Source organism: Condylura cristata, unplaced genomic scaffold (assembly GCF_000260355.1).
Source record: "Condylura cristata isolate star-nosed mole 26May11 unplaced genomic scaffold, ConCri1.0 scaffold00026, whole genome shotgun sequence".
Lineage (NCBI taxonomy): Eukaryota > Metazoa > Chordata > Mammalia > Eulipotyphla > Talpidae > Condylura > Condylura cristata.
The window spans coordinates 763,740-764,197 of NW_004567127.1; the positions used below are offsets into that span (position 1 = coordinate 763,740).

General features: G+C 49.6%; 1 protein-coding gene across 3 annotated transcripts in view; it reads left to right on the forward strand.

The window, feature by feature from the left end:
* The window catches only part of CTSS (cathepsin S), a 15,798-nt gene that overhangs the window by 11,338 nt on the left and 4,002 nt on the right, over positions 1 to 458 (forward strand). The gene's annotated exons all lie outside the window — the stretch shown is intronic.

Consider the following 458-nt stretch of genomic DNA (forward strand, 5'->3'; position numbering starts at 1 on the left):
CCTGCCCGGCTTACCTGCCCGGCTTACCTGCCCGGCTTTCCTGCCTGGCTTTCCTGCCTGGCTTACCTGGTCTTCAGTAAGTGCATAGAATTCGCGCTGATGTGGACAGCAGCAGATGGTCTTTAAAGTTCCTCGGCTTCGGCTGCCTGGTATCCGGATGCTTTTGTTCTCAACTCCATTCTACGAGCTTCAACACATCGCTTTTCTTCCTCCTATAAAAGTTCCTCCTTCTCCTTGAAGGTCACTACACATTTTCTTTAAATGTATAAGTAATTAGACATTTTACAGAAAAAAAATTCTTTTTTAAAGGTTTATTTATTTGTGCACATAGAACTGGGGGACAGGCCAGAGGTGCAGGGGGCTAGAGGACTCACCAGAGACAGAGTGGGGAGCAGAACAGGCAGATGGACGAAGTACACTGCTGAGGGGAGCAGCGGGCGGGTCAGGAGAGGTCTGCC